General features: G+C 44.7%; 1 protein-coding gene across 3 annotated transcripts in view; it reads left to right on the plus strand.

Moving 5' to 3' along the window:
- The window catches only part of TMEM184B (transmembrane protein 184B), a 1,551,114-nt gene that overhangs the window by 156,889 nt on the left and 1,369,681 nt on the right, over positions 1-24,544 (plus strand). The window lies entirely within an intron of this gene.

The raw sequence follows: 24,544 nt of genomic DNA on the forward strand, positions 1-24,544 counted from the left end.
CAGTGTGCCTCGCTGTCAAGTTACCTGTGGCTAGTGTGTTGGGCATAATGTTTTGCCTTCGGGGGTTTGGTTGAGTGGCAGACTGTTTAGGAGAGTTATGTGTCTTGTGATGGTCAAGTGCATTTCTGCCTTGGAGGCCTCTGCTGTTTGGGTAGATTTTTATTGATAGCCTCCACGATGGTGGGTTTCTAGTTTGTGTTTTTATGTGAAGGCAGTGCCGGTGTGTGTTCTGGAGGGCTGTGTGTTCCATGTGATGTGGTGCAAGTGTTGACCTTCTCCTCTTGACCAGCTCTTCCAGTCTTGGCTTGAGAGTGCATGGCTTCTTTTTTGGATATGTCCATCTCTCGCACGTCTGAGTGGAGGTAAGAGGAGAGGGTTGTCAGTGTACATGAGGCAGTTGCTACATTGCCTCAGGATGCCCAAGTTCACCAGGTTAGTAGGAGAAAGCACAGGGAACTGACCTTTAGACATGCCTGGAGGGGTGGGCATTAATAAGTACTGGAGCTGTTTCCTTGTAGACCGTTTAGTGCTGGTAACACTTGTGTGTGCTACAGTAATTGCTACAAGAAGTCTGGTAACGTGCTAGACTAATAAGCTAGTAAAAGTGCAGTAGATTAGAGAACTAGCAGATCTAAGGGAAAAATTGAAGAACAGACTTTTTGGTATCGCTCAGAAGCTTACAAACAGTCCTAGATAACAGCAAATCTGTATCTGGACTAGACTAGCTGCAGTAAAGGTGGGAAACCAGGGCAAATGTGGGCTTTTAAACCAGAAAGTTGAAAGAGATGGAAAAACTGCCCAAATGGCCAATAAAGTACAATTTCTAGGCTAATTTTTTCACGCATTCACCAAATGTTACACGATTGACTCATTTTGTAGGGCCAGAACATGATTTGCTATAATTTCTATAAGGGCTGCTAGAGGATGACCTATCTTCCTCCCTGGCTATCTAGTTTGCAGCAGTTGTCTCGTATTGCTAGAAGTTGATGCACTGGTAATCTAATGATGAGCATGGTAAAGATGTGCAAGTTAAACGTGCCATAGCAATAGGTGTTTGACTAGATTACTGCTGCGGTACTGCAACTATTCTTCCATTCCCCTCATTTTTTTTTGGTGTGTATTCTTTCTTCTGGATATAACCTTTCTTTGGTCAGGGCGGGTTCCCTTTACCTGTTTTTCTTTCTCCAAGCACATAAATTTATCTTTATGTAACCTGACCCGGTTGTTTCCATTTGGCAGCCTCCTTTTGTAAAGAGGCAAGAAAGTTCTGAATTTTGATGCCTGTAGTCTGCCTTCATACCAGTACACCCTCGAGCTTCCTTGAACATATGTTGTTCATGGAAGGCACCCTGAAGCTTTCATATATTGGCAGGATACATCCCTTATAGCTATATGCTGCTGCTACAGTGATATATATGATCATCTACTGTTAGGATAAGTTTACATACACAACAAGGAAGGCAGCAGTGATATTGGTTACAGTATGGTATGAATCTGATTGTTACTTGTTTGATGCAAGTTACAAACAAAGATTAAAATTGGTTCATTGTGAAAGTAAAAAAAATGGGATTTGGTGGTGGTGGGTGTGTACTGAAATGTTTAATTTGACTTCACCTTGTTTGTAGGTAGATGTTTTGATGGCACCTCCTGACAGAAGTGCTACATATCAGACACATGTTAATCACATAGTTTCCTGCTATAACAGTCCCTTCTGCCCTCTGTAGCCTTACACTGACCCAGGGCAAAGGCCACTGGTGTTACATGAGAGCTATTAATAGGGTATTCTGACTCCCCCAGCCCAGGTTACAAACAGCCATTTTTAGTTTGGTCCCACTTCTGATAGCTGTTCACCGATGATGCAGACATCCTACTGTTGTGTTTTTGAGGAAGCACTTGGCCTTTATGGATTAGCTAGGGAGTCTGGTGTGGCTTGTATTCCACTGCTTCTATGCAACTCTTCAGAACAAGCCACTGCATTTCATAATGTACTTTAATTTGTAGTTAGGGAGAGGAGTAATGTTTGGGAATTCATGCAGTTTTTTCTGAGATTCAGAAAATAACGGACTAAACACACATTCTAAACATTTGTCCCTGAATGACGTTTTTTGGCATGTTGATAGATTTACAGGTTTTAACATTCAATAGGGATACAGATTTCCATCCGTTCATTCATGTATGTAAAGGAAATGGATTTGAATTTAGTAGCTTAGTTTGGGTGTGCATTAACAGCGGAGTAGAAAGAAGAATCATTTTTGACTGAAGTAGCTGAGTGATTAACTGCAAATATTGCCTTGCCTTGTTTCCTTTGCCATAGTATTTTAAACGCTTCAGATGTGCCATTTTGTACTTAACACATAGGTGATGCAGTCCTCTGTATACCAGAATTCTGAAGACTTTAACCTTGCTTTGCCATTTCTATTTTCCTTTATTTTTCACATATAGAACACCACTTTGTTTCACAAAATTTTTTTTCTCTTTACAGTGAGAGACAATGGCACCATCTGGCTGCTGCATGCTTTGTTTCATGTTACTGCTGCTTTTTGAGCAGTTATTTGTTTACTTTCAAGGTTCGTCAGTTTTCATTCACCGCTACCCAGCACCTGCTCATGTTCTCAGATTCACTGTAGCTACATAGATTATATTACATGCAGACCTTTTTTGTTTGCATTGGTTATTAAAGGATATGATCATTTGTGTTGAAAGCCATTAACAGTAAATCCTTCTTTAAATCCTGAAAACAAATCTTAGAATAAGCAGCAGGTTTATTGACTTTTTATTGAATTTAATGCTGTCCTGACAGCCTATTCATTCTGTGTACTTTTTTTTCCCTGAACATTCCACTTTTCTACTGGTTGCAATTAAATACAGATGTGAGCTGCTTAGGAAGCATGGACCAAAATCTGACTATAACTAAAGATTATGTTCAGAAAGCAGAGGGTCCACAGAAATGAATCGCTGTTAAAGTAACCTTTAAGTGCAAGCCATAGTGTCCTGTGGAGTATCATATTCTTGTTTTTAATGTGACATGAAAGCACAGTTTCACCATATTAAATACTAACATGTACAGTCTTTTTCTTTAAGAAAGCTTGTGCCAAGATGCTGGTTTTTAATGTAGGGAAAGGGTACTGTATGCTATCCTGAGTTAAGCAGGGAACTGAATGTATTTTGTCAGTGTCTTTGAAAACTTTTCCAGGTTGGGCATATGGTTTCATCCTAACTAATCACTCTTTGTGAGATGTATTGCTGGTTTGTTATAACTTCAAGAAATACAATGTAACAAAAGCACACTGGCATCTGAAACATGTAAGTTTTCTTATCGTGTAAGTGTTTGTTGTTAGCTTTGCCTTATCTTTGTTTAAGTTGCATTTTAGTTAATTTAGGAACTCTCTTTTTCTGAATTTGTTGGCATATAACAGGTACATTGTAGGAATTTTCTAACTTGTACAACAGGACAGTATTTTTTTATGAATTACATCTCACTTTGCCTGATATTATGAAGAACTACTGCTCTATATTCGTTTTGAATAAAATTAGTTAGAAACCCTGTGTGGTGGAAACCATTGTGAGGCTTTTCCTTTTCCAAACTTGAGTGTATTATGCAGTTTCTTCTAGAAAAGCAAAATCCAAACCCCCCCCCACGAATGATGAAAGTTAGTTGTGAAGACAATGTACCTTCAACGACAAAGGGCCCCTGAGAATTTCCTAAGACATCAAGAGGATTATCTCTTTGGATTTATTGATTACTTTTGTGCGTGTGAGGGTCTTGCAAGTATCAGATTAATAAGCATGTAGAAGTGATCCATTATACTTGACTAATACTACAGAATGGGTGGAATCATGAGGCATACAATGCTCTACCAGCATCAGGTGATGCAAGTTAACTTCTCGGTGAACTAAGTGGTGATAGGTTCATAAGAGGTTACTAGGCTAATGGCCCTAGGGCCTTTACAAGCCTAACTGTGAAAAAAAAACATGTACCCTAATTTACCATAGTTAGATGGTCGTTGTTAGCAAAGTGATTCTGTGATCAGCACCGACTACCCCTGCCTATGAGGGACATAGGTGTAGTCACCCTTGGGGTGAATTTACAATCACCCATCCAGTTGTCGAGGTTGCACTTAAGTAGGGTCATTTGAGGAGCTCTGCTTCATGTGAAGTGGGAGCTCACTCCAGAAGAGTGGCAATCTCTGGGAGATGCATCTTGTCTCTCCAGCATATTCTGTTAATGTCAGAGGCTAGGTTGAGATCCCTGGAGCGAATGACTGTTCCATTCGATTTGAGGCTGTGGAGCATTTCCATTAGGGCAGAGTCGGAGACTGCTCTGTAGGCCAGGCACAGGTCACCTCTCAGCAGCCTGTTTGGTACAGAGTACAGTGACAGGGCTTTCAGTCTTTTCATGTACGCCATGATGTCCTTCAAGAATGCAACTGCAGTCATAACATATGGGTTGTCTTGCCTCAGGCAGCCCTCGGTTGGCCGGATTCCAAAGTCTGGGTCAGGCGTCGGCTGGTGTCGCCTCCTCTCCGACGTCAGAACGGCTGGAGTATAAAGGCATCGGCCGATGCCATCTTCTTCTGTCTTTCTTGCCGCGTAGTGCCCGAAGCAGAAGCAGTTCGCAAGTGCCGGTCGGTCAGCTCCTGTGTTTTCAGTACCGAAGTCATCTAAAAGCTAAGTACCCCGTTGGGGAACATTTTTTCTTGCCTCAGCCGATGTCAGAACAAATTGAGAAAGTTAATAATTGTTTGTCTTGTGGTAAACAAATACCTCATAAGGACTTCCATTCGTACTGCCTTCCTTGCCTGGGCCCAGACCACGACGTCTCGGCCTGTGCTTGCTTTAATAAGCGCACCCTCAGGCGCCGGGCAGAATTTGCCGAAGACTTTTTCGGTGAATCTTTCGCGTGTATCATGCCGTCGGATTAACCGACTACTCAGTCTACCAAAAAACGAAAGGACCGGGACCGACATCCTCGGCCCGCGTCCTCCACCGATGCAATTCCTAAACTCTCCGCTAGTGCTTCGGTCCCTTCGGAAGCGGTAATTCAACCGCTCCAGGCCGACGACACAGCGTTAACATGTCCTTCGGTCTCGGAGATCTCTCCGGTGCCGGTTGTTGATTTTCCTCCGGAAACCGAAGTTCTGGATCTACCCGACACCATTCCTGTAGACAAGGTTACTCCTGCACGTGGGGCTGCAAGGCCTCCTGTATCCATGTCCATCAAGGCCTTTGCATGTGCTAAGGCCGCCAGCCAGGCCAAGGCCCATCCTAAACCTGCTGCTCAGGCCCCTTCTTCTGATAAACAGATCATGTCTCTTGGTGCAGATCTTATTTCTCTTATCAGGGGGTCTCAGCCTCACCCAGACAGAGGTTCTCAGCCACCTGCAGAGAAAAGGCCCAGAACTGAGCAGGCTGACAACCTCTCTTCAGATGAAGCCTCTGGGGATTCTGAGCATTCAGATACCCAAGAAGAATCCTTCCAGGCCTATGAGGACTCCGATGCTGAGGAATCTATTCCCTCTGCCTCCCCTCCAGAGGATTTCTCGTTTGGTGAAGTCCTGTACTCCATGAGGGAACATTTTAAATGGCAGGGTCAGGAATTCTCTGATTCCAGGAAAAGGCTACGTACCTTCCTCAAGCTTCCCCGGCACAGACCTTTAGCTATTCCTCCAGTTATGGATGTTTTGGATGATGTTTTCTCTGACTCCAGTGCTAACCCTGACTCTCTCCCCCCTGCTCCTGTCAAGCCAGACAGATATTATAGGGTCCCTGACACTCACAAACATCTCTTTAAGGCCCACTCTGTGGATCTAGAAACTATTTCACAGGGCCCCAAGGGAGTGGCTACTTCCACTGCCAAGAATCCACTACCAGCGGATAGGGAAGCTAGGTCCCTGGAGAGATGGGGTAAAAAAGTTTATACCTCTACCACCCTAGCCATGGGGTCACTTAACTGCCTTTATCATATGTTTCAGTACCAGGATTTCTTAATGGATGCTTTACAGAAAAAAATAGCCTCCCTGAGCCTATTGATAGAAAGGCATTGCAGGATCACATACATAACACTCAGCAGGTTAACGATCATTTTCTTCAGTGTGGTTATGATGCATTGGAGGCTTCATGTAGGGCAGCTATGGCTGGGGCTGTGATACGTAGACATGCTTGGTTAAAAGATCAGCCATTGCCAGACCATGTTAAAGTAAAGTTACTTGATGCACCTCTGGAAAAACAGAAGCTTTTTATGCTAATGCACAAGATGTGTTGAAATCCATTGAGGAAAAAGCTAAGTCAGTACAGACAGTCAAGGATTTCCTCCAGGTTCAGCCACCCAGATTCAGCAGAAACTGGCCTTCAAAGAATTGGTCCTTCCCAGACTCTGACAAGTTTCAAAGGGGAAAAAACAGGCGTGCCCGTGGTAGAGGGCAATACCGAGGATCCTACAGGGGCCACCAATGGCAACCTCCAAATCAAAGAAGTGGCGCAGGCAGCCCAGCTGCACCACAAGGACAATCACAATGACTTGACTTTCATACCGCCAACAAAGGCTCAAAGAGAAGCACCTTTGGGCGGAAAATTATCCTTATTCTCAAAAAACTGGCATATCTTTACCAAGGACAACTGGATTCTGGATTTAATAGACAAGGGTTACAGATTCCACTTCCATACTTTACCAATAAAACAAGGCATGCCAAACCTGCCACATCATCAAAGGGCAGAGGCACTCACTCAAGTTTCAAAGCTGTTAAGTATAAAAGCAATAGAAAGGGTTCCTCCTCAGGAACAAGGCCAGGGATTTTATTCAAGACTGTTTCTTGTTCCAAGAAAGGAAAACAAATGGAGGCCTATACTGGACTTGTGTACTCTAAATACTTTTCTCATTGTGCCAAAGTTCAAAATGCTGACTTTGCAGCAACTCCTTCCCATGCTGGGCAAGGGGTCTTGGCTGGTCACTCTGGACCTCAAGGAGGCATACCTGCATGTCCCAATCAGACAAAGCTGCAGAAGATACCTCAGATTTCTTGCAGGGACAGAGCATTATCAATTCTCAGCATTGCCGTTTGGCTTATCTACTGCGCCCAGAGTGTTCACGAAATGCCTGGCATCAGTAGTGGCACACTGCAGACTCCAGGGGATTCAAATATACCCCTACCTGGACGACTGCCTCATACAAGCAGACAACAAACAAACCTCAATAGCAAACTTGGACTATGTCATTCAACTACTGCAGGCCTTGGGATACACAGTCAACATTCAGAAATCAAGACTATTGCCATCCCAACAGATTATTTTCCTAGGAGCCAAACTGGACACAGAAACACAAATGGCCTACCTCACAGAGGAAAAACAACAGCAGTTACCAGAGTACTTCAAAGGCCTAGCAAAGCTCTCCCAGCTGACTGCAAGGAAAATCCTGCAGGCCCTGGGGTTCATGGCATCTTGCATTCTTCTGATACCTTTGGCAAGACTTCATATGAGAAAGCTGCAATGGTATTTAAAAAGCTTATGGTCCCAACACAGCCAAAGCCTAGAGGACATAATCCCACTCATTCCATGTCTGTAAAAAGAATTTTTGTGGTGGGCTCAAGCAAGTCAATTAAACAAAGGCATGTCTTTCAGCAGACCTCAAGCAGGTCAAATGATTACAACAGACGCCTCAGATCATGGATGGGGGAGCACATGGAGGGCAGATGCATTCAAGGTCTATGGACACCAAGGGAAATTCATCTGCACATAAACCAGAAAGAGATGTTGGCTGTGATACATGCAATCGAGACTTTCGAAAAATCACTACAACAAGGACATTTGCTAATAAGGACAGACAACACCACTGTCATGTGGTATATAAACAAGCAGGGAGGCACTCATTCTTATCCCCTCTGCAGACTAACAATGATTCTCTCGGAAAAATCCCCGAGTCTGAAGATACATTTGCAATCCCAGTTTGTGCCGGGCAAGGACAATGTACTGGCGGACAAGCTGAGCAGAAATTTCTTGGATCCACACGAATGGATGCTGCATCCTCACATTTTCTCACAAATAACAAAGACATGGGGAAGACTGGACGTAGATCTCTTTGCTTCTCACATGAATCATCACCAGATCATGGATGGGGGCGCACATGGACATAAAAAAAAAATTTTCATCTACTTTTACTGTACTTGTGTTTCTACCTACTTCATTTTACTTTTGCATCATCTTAAAAATACTCAATTGTATTTATTACTGCTTGGTGTAAATCATTCTAAGCCTTTTGGTTTAAACACTTGGGCTTCGGACCAGTTGTTTTGCACTGAGAGGGTTTGTGGTCTGCACTGTTGTGGCAGAACAGGTAGCTTACATCCTTCTAGGTTGGGAACTGCTGATTGAGGGCTCAGTGTCTGTTATTCTAAAAGTGTATTAATTCTGGTTTAAGCACTTGGGCTTTCAGGCCAGTTATTTTACATTAAGAGGGTTCGTGGTCTGCACTCTTGTGGGAGGAGAGGCTGGACTCTGCCCTTCTGAGCTGGGAATTTCTGGCTAAAGGCTTATAGTGCATGCATATCTGAACTGCTTCTTACTGATGTTGGTGCGCCTTGTTTGCTGTGGCATAGACTGGATTCGAGCCTGCTGGATCTAGCGTTGTTTGTGTAACTTGAGCACTAATCCGGACATTCTCTAAAGTATTCAATTGTATTTATTACTGCTTGGTTGTAACTTGATTAAAGTGTAGCTATCATTCTAAGTCTTTTGGATTAAGCACTTGGGCTTCAGACCAGTTGTTTTACATTAGGAAGGTTTGTGGCAAGCACTGTGGTGGCAGGACAGGTAGCTTTCATCCTTCTAAGTTGGGAACTGCTGATTGAGAGCCCAGTGTCCAAGTGTATTAGTTCTGGTTTAGGCACTTGGGCTTCAGGCCAGTTATTTTACATTAAGAAGGTTCGTGGTCTGCACTCTTGTGGGAGAAGAGGCTGGACTCTGCCCTTCTGAGCTGGGAATTTCTGGTTAAAGGTTTATAGTGCCTGAATATTTGAACTATATCTTACTGAAATTGGTACACCTTGTTTGCTCTAGCATAGACTAGATCCAGGCCTACTGAATCTAGCTTTGTTTATATGCTTGTTGTTTGTTTTCCTTGTTATTTCCCTGGAAGCTAATTCCACCTAATACGTGGCTTCTCAGCGCTTCTGTGGATCACTAGTGATATCTGCATTGCTTACTGTACTTATTTCCTTGTTTCACTTGAAAGAAAGTTACTGTTTGTCGTTTTTGCATTTAGTTACTTGTAACACATTGCACTCAAGTTACCTGGCACTTGCTCACTAAAGCAGTTATATAAGTCAGCACTAAAAATTAAAAGCACTACACCCTCACTCCCCACTGGCCCTTGTTTTCAATTATTAAGGAATTCCCAATATTATTATAGCATGTCCAAAGGTCAGTTGTCAATCTCCTCTCCGGTCCAGCTGGTGAATCTGGGAATCTTGAGGCAATGTTATAACTGCCTCATGTACACAGACAACCCTCTCCTCCTCCCACATAACACAAATACTTGCGAGAGATGCAGCTATTTAGCCAAACTGGAGGCTGAGCTCTCTCAACTCAGGACTGGCAAGACCAGACAGGAGGAGAAGGCAACTACACACACCACAAAACCAGCCTCACATAATGCTACCACACCACTGAATCAAACACATAAACACACAAAGACATACTCGGAGGCTCGAGTAAAATTTACCTAAACAGCAGAGGCCTCCAAAGCAGACACCCAAACAACTGCTACCTCAAGACACCCCACAAGCAACACATAAACCACAAAAGCAGTGTGCAAAGCAGTCACAGCCCTTAAAGCCAAATACAACACCAAACATACTTGTCATAGGTGACTCCATAGTCAGACACACTGGCGTCCCACTCACCAGGCTGAACAAGGAGAGGGTCACAGTAAGCTGCCTATCGGGCGCTAGAATCCGCCACATAACACAAGCACTCGGGTCACTCCACGGCAAGTACAAATATGACACAGTCATTGTCCATGCTGGTGTGATCGACCTGAGACGTACCTCCCTGGACTACATGAAAGAGACATAGAGGAGCTCTCTGATTATGTAGCCCAGGCAGGTATGACCCTAACCCTGAGCAGTATCCTTCCTTCACCAAGAATGATGCCACAATATAGAGACAAGATGATCAGCTTTAACAATTGGCTTAATGTCTGGTGTCATTCAAAGGGGATCCAGTGTCTGTCTGCCTGGGATGACATGCTTGACAAGCCACGCTGCTTTGCAAGGGACGGCTTGCACCTGTCACCCCTGGGATTCCAGATATTGGCTAAGGCTCTTGCCACCCCTATAGTGCCTTTTTTAGGCAAGGCTCAAATTCTAAACCTACCACCCTAGAAAACAAAAATGGGAAGAAACTGAGGGTAATGCTGCTCAATGCCAGAAGTCTAAATCTCAAAATGCACGCACTCGAGGCCCTTCTCAGTATGGAGAACATCTATGTTTGTGCTGTAACTGAAACCTGGTTCAAGGCTCCAGAGAGCACCCCGGCACTATTAGGTTTTACCTCATATCATGCATTCCGGCCCCAAAACCCGGACCACACCACAAAAGGAGGGGGTGTATCCATATTCATAAAGGATACCCACACCTCCAGGTTGGTGGCAATGCAAAGCTTGAAACCATCCAGGTGCAACTAACCATAGGCAAAACTGCTCTACAAATTGTAGCATGCTACAGGCCACCCTCTCAAACTCAGGAACCCCACACAGCCTTCCTGAAGACACTGGAGGGTATAAATGTATCTCCAAACACCATCATATTGGGTGACTTCAACTACCCGAATATAGACTGGGAACATTACTCAAGCCCTAACTTTCTAGCCCATCGGTTCCTGGAGTTCATAAATTCAAATGCCATGGAACAGCTAGTCACTGTTCCCACGAGAGGAGAAAATATACTAGATCTCATTATCACAAACATGGGGACAAAATGCTCCACACCGGAAGTATATCCCTCATTGGTGAGATCTGATCATAAACTAATCTCACTGGAAATCCACATCCCGCTCCCACCCCAAACAAAGACCACAGTGAAGAACTTCTCTAAAGCAAACTTCACACTACTCAAGACTGGTGTGGTATCCTTCAAGGCCCCTGAGACAGTGGAAACCACAACCCAAGCTGCGGAAGCCCTTACAAATGCCTTCTATGAACACCTCCAGGACTGCATGGATCAGGCAATCCCAAATAAAACCAAGACTCTTTCCACAAAGGGCAAACGTCCAGTCTGGTGGACCCCAGCCATTAACAAACTTTACAATAAGAGGAGAAAGCTATTACATGATAGAACAAAATCCATAAAAGGAAGTCACCCCTGATCATTATTAGTAAAAAAATCGAGCACTCATAAAATCAACTAAGGCCAATTTTGAGAGAAAAATTGCCATGGATTCAAAGGACAATCATAAGGCCTTTTTCAGCTGTGTTAGGAACCTGGGTGGAAACTCCCAGATATGCTCAGAATTAGTCCAAAATGATACAAAAATCACTGAACCCACAGACATTGCCAACATACTGGCAGACAGGTTCAGTGCAAACTTCACCCCCCTCCCCTAAAGGAGAGATAACTATCCCAGCGAGTGTAGCCTCCCAGACATCTCAAATGCAGGTGAAAGCTGCTCTCTCTAAAGCTAAAAACACAGCATCAATGGGACCGGATGGTGTCCCCGGCTGTGTGCTACGAGCTAAATGAGGAATTAAACCCGCACATAAGGCAGCTGTTTAATCTCAGCCTTACCACAGGATACGTGCCCAAGGAGTGGCGTACGGCAACTGTGGTCCCACTCCACAAAGCGGTGCCTTTACGGACCCTGGTAATTACCGCCCATAAGCTTAACAAGTCTAGTCTGCAAAGCTATGGAGAGGATCATAATGGAGCTCATAAACAAAGATATAGGGGACTTGCAGACATTGGACCCGACCCAGTTTGGTCAAGGGAAGATCATGCCTTTTGAACTTGGTCGACTTCTTCGAAACAGTCATCAAGGCCATTGATGAGGGAAAGGCAGTCCATACAGCCTACCTTGACCTTGCAAAGGCTTTCGACACAATACCCCACTCAGGTATTGTAGAAAAACTTACCAGCTTAAATGTAAACCCATATGTCACAAGATGGGTTGCAAACTGGCTTAAGGACAGAACCCACAGGGTTAGAGTTGCTGGCACTATGTCAGACTCCAAGCCGGTCACAAGTGGTGTCCCACAGGGCTCGGTCCTTGGCCCCCTATTGTTCGGCATCTACTTCTCAGAAGTACAGGCCAACATGGGAGGACTTTGGCTGACAAAGTTTGCAGACGACTGCAAACTGGGCCATAGTGGAAAGTGCATCGGACACGGATATCCTTCAGAAGGGACTCACGGAAACAGATAGCTGGTGCCAGAGCCATGGCCTGAAGTTAAACGCCAAAAAATGTATAGTCATACCCTTTTGGAAAAACAAGGTAACCCCAAGCTACCATATAGGTGGCAATCCACTAAGCACAGAAGAGGTTATGAGGGACCTGGGGACCCAGGTTGACAGTGGCCTTTCTTTTGACACTCACGTTGCTAAAGTGGTTAGAAAGACCTTCTGCATTGCCCACCTGATCATGAAGGGATTCACATCCAGATCTAGTGAGGTCATTGTTCCCCTGTACTCTTCACTTATCAGACCAATGATCAAGTACAATGCCCCATTCGGGATGTATCTCGCCCGACATCTGCAGCAATTGGAGAGACCCCAAAAGTTTCTCACCAAAAGGATAAAGGAACTCCAAAATCTGTCATATGCTGCCAGATTGAAGAAACTCCAGCTCTATTCAGTCGCATACCATCTGCTCAGAGGTGACATGTGCTTGACATACAAGGCCATGTCCAACCCGGAATTAATGGACATGCTCCACCTCAAAATATCCAAATCCACCAAAACCACTAGAGCAAGCGACTTAAACCTTAGCACGGATATAAATAGGACGTGCTGGAGGGATAGATTTATCACTCAGAGACTCCCTATGCTGTGAAATGTGAGGCAGAGCACCTCGCTGGTTCTGTTCAAGAGAAATCTTGACCTGTGGATGGGAGATCGTAGGTTTACCCTGGGAATCATCTCTGTGTCACTGCTGGACAGAGGCACAACAAACTAATGGGTACAGTATTTTTTCATACAAGGGGTGGCGTAAGCCACAAAAATTCGGGCTAGGCTTATAAATGCCTTGGGGCAGATAACCTAGTATGAACCTATGAACCTATGGAAAAGTTCTGCACAAGGACCCACCATCCTCTAGCCTGGAAAACGGATGCTGTCTCCTTCAGCTGGAATTCCCTAAGAATTTATGCATTCCCTCCTCTACCTCTGCTGACCAAGGTGATACTGAAGATCAAAGCAGAACAGCCAACAGGCATTTTGATAGCTCCAGACTGGCCAAGGCAACACTGGTACCGATTGCTGTTGAGCATAATTCGGACCAAACCGTGGCCTCTGCCCCTATGGCCCCTGTTTCTAACACAACACAATTACAGGACTGTCCATCAAAACCTGAAAACATTGCATCTGACAGCCTGGAGATTACCATGACTCCTTCCGCTATCTCTCTTTCCAAAAAAGTTCAAGAGATCTTACTGGAAGCACGCAGACCTTCCACCAGAAAAACCTATTCAGCCAAGTGGAAGAGATTCAGCATCTGGAATGCCAACAGGGGTCAGGATACAACATTACTGAGTATACCTCAGATATTGGAATACTTGGCAGAAATGTTTCATACTGGACTCTCATATTCTTCTATAAAGATTCACGCCTCAGCAATCTCAGCAAAATACAATTGTGATCCACCACTGTTTTCACATCCTTTGCTAAGACAGTTCCTAAGAGGGATAAAGAATATCAAACCTCCCAGAAAACAGCCAGTACCTGCATGGGACCTCAATTTCGTTTTGGAAAAATTAACTCTTCCTCCCTTTGAGCCAGCAGCAACTTCAGAGATGCAATTTCTAGCATGGAAAACAGTTTTTCTATTGGCAGTCACATCTGCAAGAAGAGTCTCGGAGATACAGGCACTCATGGCAGTACCTCCTTTCCTCATTTTTCATCAGGACAGAGTTTCTCTAAGAACCAATCCTACATTCATGCCAAAAGTAATTTCCAGGGTATCTCTAAATCAAGCTATTCACCTGCCTTTTTTCCCCAATCCTCAAAACAGGGGGGATAAACTGCTGCATACTTTGGACATACACAGGCAACTACTCTACTACTTGGACAGAACTAAGGCCACCAGAAATTCTGACCAACTGTTTGTAGCCTATGCTGCTGGAGTACAAGGAAAAGCAATCTCCAAACAAACAATTTCAAAATGGATTGGACACTGCATCAGATTCTGCTATTCTTTCCATGGAAAAGGTGTGCCAGCCAATATTAGGCCACATTCCACCAGAGCTATAGCCACATCCACAGCTTTCCTCAGAGGAGTGGCTACAAAGGACATTCTAGAGGCTGCTACATGGAGCTCCGTGCATACATTTACCAAGCACTACAACCTGCCTTTATACTCCAGATCCCGAGCAGGCTTTGCTTCAGCAGTCTTGCAGGGCATTTTAGCTACACCATCACTTTCTTAGTTCCATCCACCCCCAGCTTGGCTATGGTATTCAACCCATATGTTATGACTGCAGTTGCATTCTTGAAGGACATAGTACAGTTTTGTACCTACCATAAATGTAGATGTCCGATAGATATGCAACTGCAGTCAGATTTTCCCACCCTCCTACCCCTCTGCAACTTTCTTTATGGGTCCACTACCCCAGCTGGGGGTATCTCCTATGGTGTATCTGTTTATTACTGTTGTGCATGTCTGGAATTGTTTATCCATTCACCAAATTTAGCTTTCCTAGGAGGGCATCTGGCATCTGGGGCAAGAAACACTGAAGAAGATGGCGTCAGCCGATGCCTTTATACTCCAGCCGTTCTGACGTCTGAGAGGAGGCGACACCGGCCGATGCCGGACCCAGACTTTGGAATCCGGCTGACCGAGGGCTGCCTGAGGCAGGACAACCTATATGTTATGACTGCAGTTGCATATCTATCGGACATCTACATTTATGGTAGGTACAAAACTGTACTTTTTGGAGGCCCTGGATTCTGTTGGTTAGAAACCTCTGTGGTCTCTTCAGTTGCTGCAGGTATCTAGTGAGTTGCATAGAGAAGAGAGCATTGTACTCCATTAGTGGCCTGATAAGTGTCAAGTACAGATGAGTTATAACCTCCTTAGTCCTGGATGTGATGCCCTTATTTATGAGATGCACAGAAATAAGGCTTTCCTTACCACTATGGACACACCGTGATCAAAGTTAGATTGCTATCAACCTGTTGTCCCTAGTCTCAGCACCCCTCTAAGTTCATACCCAGTGGTGCATCTATATCCTGTTTAGCAGGGGCTACTACTTTCCCAAAGGGGATAATGAAGCCTTTTTTTTTTTTTTTTTGCATATAGTTTTAGTCCGTGAGTTTGGCACCAGTCATTTGTCTGTCACCCCCTTCTGTAATATGCTTACATCGCGGAGGGATTCAGTGATTGCACATGACTGCAAACTACTAACTTGGTAAGCCACAGGCCATCTACTTTTGCCTCGACCTCAGAGAAATACTCTCCAAACAGTAGAGGGCCCAGCACAGATCCGTGTGGTACCCCACTGGTAACTGGTCTACTGGTGGAGGTGGACTCCCCAACTTTGACAGTGTGCATTCTGTCGGTGAGACATTTTGCTAGCCATCTAGTGATGTATGGGTTAATCCCCAGCCCCAGCTTGGGAGAGTTTTTCAATGATCCCCACGTGAAGATTGTGTCAAATGCCTTGGCTAAATCAACATAGACTGTATGTACTGCTTTGCCCTCATCCAGGGCTTTGGTGATATTCTTAAAGAAGCCCACCAGGTTTAATAAGCAAGATCTACCCTTGACTAAACTAAACTGGGTCTGGTCTCATAGGTGGCCTGTGTCCTTGTTGATATAGTCCATAATGATTCTTTCCATGGCATTGCAGATGAAGCTGGTTAGGCTTTATGGGTCAATAGTTTCCTGGGTCAGCTGATGGACCCCTTTGTGCAAGGGGATCACTGTTGCTGTTCTCCACTCTGGTGGAACAAAGCCAGTGCTCAGGCTATGGTTAAAGGGAGTGCTAGGTGGTTCCACTAGGTCTGGTTTTAGATTTAGTAAACAACCTGGGATGTTATCTGGTCCCATAGAGGCTGTGTTTTTGGTCCTGAAGAGTGCTTGTGTGACCTTTGCTTTGAAGAAGACTGGTGTCTGGAATGCTTTGGGTAATGGCTGGTGGGAGTAGGGGGTGAAGTTATTGCCAAACCTGTCAGCTGGCAGGATAGCAATTTCCTGAGGTTCAGTGTGAGTGGTACCATTCACTATAAGTTTGGGACACAACTGAGTATTCCCTTTTAGGTTTTGGAAGTAGCTGAAGAATGCCTTATGGTAGTTTTAGCTAGGATTGCCAATTTAGTCTCATAACTAGCTTTAGAGGACTTTACAAGATATCTGATTTGCTTGTTGAAGTTGTGGAGGGTATCATTCGTCTGAGTAAGCTCCCCATTGTCTTGGATATCAGTTTTATTTCTTTTGTTATAGAACTTATTTATACTTTTTTTTGGGGGGGGGGACTTGGCTTTAGTCCTGTCGGGTATAGCTGAGTCAGTACATTTAAGTGGCTGTAAAGGGCATGTGTGTACTCTTCTGCATAGGAGTTATTATTGGCTCTGTTAGCAGAGGCTTTGAAACATTTTATACCATTGCTTAGTAGGCTGTAGTTTGCTTTGTAGAACTTTCAGTTTTGTTGCGCCTATGGGGGTCTCAGGTTTGATATTTATTTCAAATGAGACTGATTTATGATCTGACCTTACCAGGGAGGGCAACACACACAGGGGGTAGTGCAGTGATCCCCCCATGTTGGTGAGCACTAGGTTTAGGACACTTAAGCCCCTTGTGGGGGTGCAGCCCAACTGTTCCAGGGCGTTTGAATTAACAAAATGCTGGAACCTCGGATGGATTGTGTTTGTGCTTGTGTAATTCACCCAATCAATGGAAAGATTGTTGAAATCTCCTATGACCAAGGTGTTTGGCTGTATACTGAGCAAGTGTAGCAACTCCAGGTAGGTGGTGTGTTTCTCCTGGTTCATGGTGGGGGACCTGTAGCTAACGATGATGTGGTAGGGTGTTTTGTGTATAGTTATTTGGACCTGGAGTAACTCGAGAATGTTACCAGCCTTGTGGTGTATTTGGATTGAATGAAGATGGATACACCTCCACCGTTCTTTCACACTCGTTTTAAGGTCTGAACATGTGAAGGCCCTTGTAGCCTTGTAGGGCTGGGGTGCTGTCTGGGGCCTTGAACCAAGTCCGATGACTGCACAGTCGTCAGCATCTTTCAAGGTGAGGAGTGCTTCCAGGGAGTGCAGATGTTCTTCATCTCACATTGCTGCAGTCCTAACACTTGGGTAGTCCGCTGTCCCCCGGTCGGCCCGAATATCAGATTATAAGGCTGACGTCGGTCAAGGCGCATTTGACTGACATCAGAACGTCAGGGTACAAATGCGCATGACCGACGTCATATCCTCAGTCTTTTTTGCCGCATGGTCCGATGCAGAAGCAGTGTTGCAAGTGCCGTTCGGCGTTCTGAAATTTTTCGAATTTGGAGTTTCAGACCGAAGTCAGAGTTGGTTAAGTACCCCGTTGGGGAATATTTTGGTTTTTTCTTGCCTCAGTGGTTTACCGGATGTCAGAAAAAGTGAATAACTGTATTTCTTGTGGGAAACAGATACCGCATAGGGATTACCATAATTTGTGTATACCTTGTTTAGGACCTGAGCACGACGTTGTTGGATGCCGCTTTTGTGCTAGGTTTAATAAACGCACTATAAAGCGGAGGTTGGATTGTGCTAGGTTGGTCTTTGGGAAGCGGTGTAATTACAAAATGCCGTCGGATGCTCCGACGCGCTTCCTCTAAGAAGCGCAAGGACAAGGCAGGTAAACCTAGGTTAGAGGAGTCGTCCGAACCGGACGTCAGTTCTTTAGTGGTGTCAGTGGAACCGGTGGTTCCGACGGAGGCCTCTCTGGAGTCCCAGGGAGAACCTTTGATTTTGCAGGATGTGGCCTCCCAGGAGGCAGGGCAGGCTGTAGGGGCTTCTCAAGTAACTGTACTCCCCTCCCTTCCTAAGGGGTCTAGGCCTTCTCTTTCTTCTTCCAAGGCTTCTCCTAGAGGCAGGTCTAGTTTAGCTTCTGTGGGTGTCGCTCCCAGTTCTTCAGGTGCTGTGCCCAAGAAGCACATGCTCAAAATGGCAGAGGATTTAATTACTTTAATTAGAGGCTCTATGCCCCCTCCTGAAAAGAGGCCTAGGCTGGAACCTGTGTTGGGGGATTATGAAAAGAGGCCTAGGATGGAATCTGTGTTGGGGGATTATGAGCAGGCTTCGGATGTGTCTGAGTCTTCGGCTGAAGACTTGCAGGAGTATTCTCATTATTCTGATTCTGATGTGGATGATTCTACTCCTTCTGCTTCTCCTCCTGAGGATTTTTCTTTTTCAGAGACCCTTCACTCCATGAGAGAGCATTTTAAATGGGAAGGTCAGGATTTCTCTGATTCCAGGAAAAGGCTTAGGGAATTTTTGTTTTTACCCCAGCATAGGCCTTTAGCTATACCTCCTGTTTTGAATGTGGTGGAAGATGTGTTTGCAGAGGCTTCTCTTAATCCTGACTCTTTGCCTCCTGCTCCTGTTAAGCCAGATAGGTATTACAGGGTGCCTGAAGCTAATAAGTATCTTTTAAGAGTCCTAGGGCAGACCCAGAAACTGTTAGCCAGGGGCCTAAGGGTGTTAAGGCTTCTGTTGTCAAGAATCCGGTTCCTGCAGATAAAGAGGCCAGGGCCTTGGATAGATGGGGAAAGAAAGTTTATACTTCTTCCACTTTAGCCATGAGAGCTTTGAATTGCCAGTTTCACATGTTGAAATATCAAAATTATCTCCTTTCTCAGTTGAAATCTAAGGTTGATGCTCTGGCGGAAGGTATTGACTGTAAAGAGTTACAAGATTTAGTGCATGTTTCTGAACAGGTGGGTAAGCATTCTTTGCAATGTGGTTTTGATGCTGTACAGGCCTCGTCTAGGGTGGCTGCCACTGGGTCAGTTCTTCGCAGGCATGCCTGGCTGAGGGATCAAAATTTATCTGACCATGTTAAAACTAGGATTTTGGATGCCCCTTTGCAATCTGATGTCTTGTTTGGTTCTCCTGTTGAGGCAGTTTTAAAGAAAATGGAAGACAAGGCTAAGTCTATGCAGACTGTTAAAGATTTTTGCAGGTTCAGCCTCCAAAGTTTAGTAGAAATTGGCCTACTAAGGGTGGACGTATCCTTCTTATGATTCCCAGTCTAGGGGTAGATCTAGGCGTGGCAGGGCAGAGGTCAGGGCTCTTTCAGGCCCAGAACAGGGAGTTCTCCTGCACAGTCTTCGAGTGAGGGCAGGGGTCAGTCCTTTCGTAAACAGACCAAATGACCTACCTTTTCAGCTGCCAGAACCTTCTCGCCTGGCAGCACCTTTGGGAGGAAGGTTGGCACTTTTCAAAGAAAATTGGAGTTTGATTACCCAAGACAAATGGGTACTGGATATCATACATCACGGTTACAGGTTTTATTTCCATACCTTGCCTCCTTTCAAAGGCATGCCAGACATTCCTCCTCAACAAAGAATAGAGGCTCACAAGCAAATTTCACTGCTCCAAATAGGGGCCATACAGCCGGTTCCTATGCCAGAAAGGGGCCTAGGATTTTATTCTCGCCTGTTCCTAGTCCCAAAGAAGGGGAACACGTGGAGACCAATTTTGGATTTATCTATCCTCAACACTTATCTGGACATTCCCAAGTTCAAAATGTTGACGTTGCAGCAGCTTTTACCTCTGCTGGGCAAAGATCATTGGATGGTAACTTTGGATCTCAAGGAGGCTTACCTTCATGTTCCTATCAGACTAAGTTGCAGGAAGTATCTGCGTTTTCGGGCTGGGACTTCTCACTATCAGTTCTCTGCATTGCCCTTTGGCTTATCTACTGCGCCCAGAGTGTTCACGAAAGTTCTGGCTCCAGTGATAGCTTTCTTCAGGCTAAAAGGAATACAGATCTATCCTTATTTGGACGACTGCCTGATTCTGGCTCAAGGAAGGGAAGAGCTTCTTCATCATCTGGAATATGTGATAGCAGTGCTAAGATGCCTGGGGTATTCTGTGAACGAAATAAAGTCCAGTCTAGTACCCTCTCAAGACATGTGCTTTCTGGGTGTGAGACTGAATACAGCATCCCAGATGGCCTTTTTAACCCCGGACAAACAAAAGAGTCTATCCCTTTACTTCCATCAGCTATTTCATCAGTCCGGGCTGACTGCAAGGACAGTCCTTCAAGCCTTAGGGTTCATGGCATCTTGTATTCTGGTGCTTCCCAATGCCAAGCTGCATATGAGGAAGCTACAGTGGTATCTCAAAAATGTATGGACACAGCACTGCCAGGATCTGGACACTGTCATTCAAATAATACCTTGCATTCAAAAGGAATTTTTGTGGTGGGCTCAGGAATGTCACCTAAACAAGGGACTCTCTGTGACCCGGCCAGAGGCGAGTCAGATTTTAACAACAGATGCCTCAGACATAGCTTGGGGAGCTCATCTAAATGGAAAGTGGATACAAGACAAGTGGCCTGCCAGACTACAACATCTACATATCAACATGAAGGAGATGTTAGCAGTCCAGTTTGCATTAATAGCTTTCAAGGATTTACTTCTTCCAGGGCAGGTGTTGATTCTAACAGACAACACAACTGTCATGTGGTACATCAACAAGCAAGGGGAACGATTCTTATCCTCTATGCAGGCAAGCAATGATTTTGTGGGAGACTGCTCTCAGTTTACAACTAAGTCTTCAGGCAAGGTTTCTGCCGGGAGCACAGAACTCCTTAGCAGATGTGTTAAGCAGACAAATCATGGATCTCCACGAGTGGAAACTGGATCTTCATGTATTTCAGAAATTGACAGTGTCCTGGGGAACTCCAGACATAGATCTGTTCGCTTCTCCACTAAACCACCAGCTGCCAAAGTTTTGCACAAAGCGGTTTCATCCCACAGCTTGGAAAGTGGATGCCCTTTCTTTCAGTTGGAAAAATCTTCATGTGTATGCCTTTCCACCTCTGCCTCTCCTCCCAAAGGTACTTCTGAAGGTCAGACAGGACAAGCCAAGGATGATTTTGATAGCTCCAGATTGGCCTCGACAGCACTGGTACCCACTACTGAGAAGTCTAGTTCGGAAGCCTCCATGGCCTTTGCCTTTGATTCCACATCTGTTGTCCCAGGAGGACAGTCATTTGCTCAATGTCAAACTTCACTCTCTTCACCTAACAGCATGGCATATTCTGTTTTAAACCATAGAGGGTCTCAACTTCCACAACAAGTTTTGAATGTGATTTTGGAAGCTAGAAGGCCTAGTACAAGGAAAGTGTACGCAGATAAATGGAAGAGATTTTTATTTTGGAGTGCAGCTAAGGATTTGGATGTTTCTGAGCCTGACTTAAGTGTGGCTCTTCAATATCTTACTGAGTTATTGGACAAAGGTTTGTCCTTCTCTTCTATTAAGATTCATGCTGCAGCAATTTCAGCTCACTACAATTGTGACCCACCATTGTTTTCTCATCCTTTATTCAAGCAATTTCTTAGAGGGGCAAAGAATATAAGACCCCCACGAAGAGCTCCTACTCCTGCTTGGGATCTCAATTTTGTGTTGGAGAAACTCACTCTACAACCTTTTGAGCCTGCAGCTACTGCTGAGTTGAAATATTTGTCATGGAAGACTGCTTTTTTGTTGCCCATCACCTCTGCAAGAAGGGTTTCTGAATTGCAGGCCCTTATGGCAGTTGAGCCTTTCTTAATTTTCCATAAGGATAGGGTATCTTTACGTACTAATCCTTCCTTTATGCCTAAAGTGGTTTCTAGTGTGGCTTTAAACCAAACTATTCATTTGCCTACTTTTTATGCAAATCCCCAAACTAAAGGGGAAAAGATTTTGCACACTTTAGATGTTCACAGGCAGTTGCGATATTATTTGGACAGAACTAAAGGGTTCAGACAATCTCAGCAGTTATTAGTTTCTTTTGCTTTGTGCTCTCAGGGCAAGCCCGTGTCAAAACAAACTATTTCTAAGTGGATTGGATTTTGCATTGCTTTCTGTTATTCCCATCATGGCAAAGAGATTCCAGCTGGGATTAGACCTCATTCCACTAGGGCTACTGCCACTTCAACAGCTTTTTGAGGGGTGGCTACTAAGGATATTTTGGAGGCAGCCACTTGGAGTTCAGTGCATACCTTCTCTAGGCATTACCACCTTCCATTGTACTCTAAGTCCAGGGCTGGTTTTGCCACTGCTGTGTTGCAGGGCATTTTGGCAGCTCCTGCTTCATTATAGTTTAGCCATCCTCCCTTACCTCTGCTTTGGGATTCTACCCAAGTGTTTAGGACTGCAGCAATGTGAGATGAAGAACATAGTACAGTTTTCTACCTACCATAAATGTAGATGTTCGAAGATCCACATTGCTGCAGTCCAATTTACCCTCCCTCCTTCCCCTCTGTTGTTGGAGGTGGTTGTGTGGGTTGGGTTATCCATCTGAGGTATATTGCATTTTGTATATTGCATTTTTGTACATATTGTATATATTATACATATTTTTGGTGTTAGGCTAGTTGGTTGTTTAGTTGTGGTCTATGGGTTTTGACCTTTCTTTTTAGGGTCTTCTGACATCTGGGGCAAGAAAAGACTGAGGATATGACGTCGGTCATGCGCATTTGTACCTTGACGTTCTGATGTCAGTCAAATGCGCCTTAACCGACGTCAGCCTTATACTCTGATATTCGGGCCGACCGGGGGACAGCGGACTACCCAAGTGTTAGGACTGCAGCAATGTGGATCTTCGAACATCTACATTTATGGTAGGTACAAAACTGTACTTTTACTGTTTATGCTGTTAGCATTAAGCAACATAATCCTGAGTTTGTGTTTAGTGGATTTCTTTACATTGGAAGTGTTTTGTTGTTTTGACATTGCCTAAAAAAGGCACAGTGGGGAGGCAAGCATCCTTGCCAGTATCCAAAAGACTTGCAGAGACAGGTGAAGGCTATCTCTAGCAAAGCAACATGGTCCGGCGACCATGTCTTCCCAGGATGTCTGGTACTGGATCCCTCAGGAGTGATACCAGAAACTAAGCCAATTATTGAAATCCGTTATTTTTTGTCTGTATTGTGGCATCATCCTGGGTGAAGATAGATTGCTCCTTAGGGCTAGGGGCATATCTGCCTGGGACCCACATTGTGAGCGTTCAGTCATGTTTATCTTCATGTATTCCAGAGAGGTACATCTCAAGCCATTCATTCCAACATGTATTATGACTGAGTCATAATGGTAATTGTTGCTGAGTGACTTGAGTGCATGCATGATTTGATGGATCCTGGCACCTGACAGGCAGCTGACTATGACTTTCACCTTGTCCAGCCTGGTGACTGGGCGTCTGTGTTTTACTGTTGAGTCACCTATCACCAGGACATTAGGTTTTGAGGTGTTTTGTCATAGGGGCTTAATTGCTGAGACACTGATGTGTGTGTTGTATAGTGGTGGATTCTGTTTGTGTACCAGTATGTGGAGGTTGTTTGTGCTTGGGAGGGCTCTGGTCTTTTGGTAGGCTGTTAGTGAGTACCTCCATGTATATGGGTTTGTGTTTTGATCTTATCTTGTGTGAGTGGAGAGGTGTGTGTGCTGACAACCTGTTTGATGTTTTGTTTATTGTTATGTGAGAGGATTGATTCTAGTTTCGTGGTATAGTTAGATCTCTCACATACTGTATTTGTTTGCTTTAGGAGCAAGTGGTTGTCATTATACACGAGGCAATTGCTACATTGCCTCAGGGTGCCCATGTCAATCAGGCTGGCTGGAGAAGTGTTGGGAAACTGGCTGTTCATAGTAGCAGGTAATTCTTAAGTAGTAATTTCTCAGAGGGCAAATTAGATCAGCTATTTCTATGGGGTTAACAAGGGGACGTTCTATAGAAGATCAGGGATGGAAAGTGGGTCTATGCTGCTCAGGGCTCAGCTGAGTTTCCTGCAGTGTGGAAGTGCGCAGCTGAGCTGCCGTAGAGCAGCAGGAGAACCTGGGAGGGTTTCACTGACTGGTGTCTAGGGAAAAAATAGTTTCTAGGCATTTGCATCTTGCAAGGCGCCACTCCCCCCCTTGCATGGTGTGTAGGTACATGCAAACAAAAGGCTTATATACAGGCAAAATTAAACAGTTTTAAACTCGTCTGCCAATAGGAAATCACACAGTGATCCTTCCTCCAGCAATCCCCAACTCAGCCAAGGCTATATCCACACCCTTCTGTCACAAGGGTGAGGGGAGACTTGTTAATGTAAGATGGCTGGATTTGAGTCTGTGTATGAGCAACAGGCTAGATTCAGCAAGTCTGGCTG

Source organism: Protopterus annectens, chromosome 1.part0, assembly GCF_019279795.1.
Source record: "Protopterus annectens isolate FY-2018-M chromosome 1.part0, PAN1.0, whole genome shotgun sequence".
Taxonomy (NCBI): domain Eukaryota; kingdom Metazoa; phylum Chordata; order Ceratodontiformes; family Protopteridae; genus Protopterus; species Protopterus annectens.